Source organism: Mustela erminea, chromosome 4 (assembly GCF_009829155.1).
Source record: "Mustela erminea isolate mMusErm1 chromosome 4, mMusErm1.Pri, whole genome shotgun sequence".
Taxonomy (NCBI): Eukaryota; Metazoa; Chordata; class Mammalia; order Carnivora; family Mustelidae; genus Mustela; species Mustela erminea.
In genome coordinates this window covers 68,328,520-68,329,518 of record NC_045617.1, presented here as the reverse complement: position 1 = coordinate 68,329,518, position 999 = coordinate 68,328,520, and positions in this window count along the sequence as shown.

Genomic DNA, 999 nt, shown 5'->3' with positions numbered 1-999 from the left:
CGAGGCGGGGCGGAGGCGGGGCGGAGGCGGGTCGGGGGCGGGTCGGGAGCGGAGCAGCTCTTTGTTTATTTAAAGACACAGGCTACCATCATACCCCCCCCAGCCCTTGGAGAAGCTGTGCTTCCCATTCTGTGTGGGGCGGGATGGGGAGAGGACTCCCTACATTCCAGGTAGGTGAACCCCGTAGCCTAAAATAAGTAAAATGTGTTTCCACTAGAGGTAACAAAGGAAGCGTGTGTAGACACAGAAAAGATAGGCTACCGCCTTACCAGCATCAACACACACACACACACACACACACACACACACACACACACACACACAAACACACACACACACACACACACACACACACACACACACACACACACAGGCTTCACTTACCTTCCCCTTATTTGCTATTGGGGAACAGTTAACGTTTGAGGCCGGAGAAGTTTTGGTTTGGGACCGACATAAAATGTAAAAGACTGCTGAGTTGCCACCTTGTTTCAGGCACTGTGAATTTAAAGATGAGTAAGCCCCCATCCAGCTTCAAGTAGCATACCTCTATCTAGCAGTAAAACAGACCCCTGTTAATAATTTATGATGTGATGAGTTTTGTAATGTAGAAACATATTGGAAGGACTCTTTACTTTGGCTAAGTGAGCCCGGGATGGCTTCCTGAGGAAGAGATGTTACCTCCGGTCTTACAGTTTATGCAGAAATTCCTTGGGTAGGTAAGAAGTCTTTAGAGCCATTCAAAAGAGAAAGATTAGGTCTAGCCCAGATTCCTTCAAGTGGCTTTCCAGAATCTTTATTATCGAACACCCACTGGCTTCTCCAATCTCATTTTACTCTACATTCCCCTTCCAATATAACATCAAACCATAAAAGAGAATTTTTTTAAAGATTTTATTTATTTGACAGAGAGAGATTACAAGTAGGCAGAGACGCAGCCAGAGAGAGAGAGAGAGAGAGAGAGAGAGAGGAGGAAGCAGGCTCCCTGCTGAGCAGAGAGCC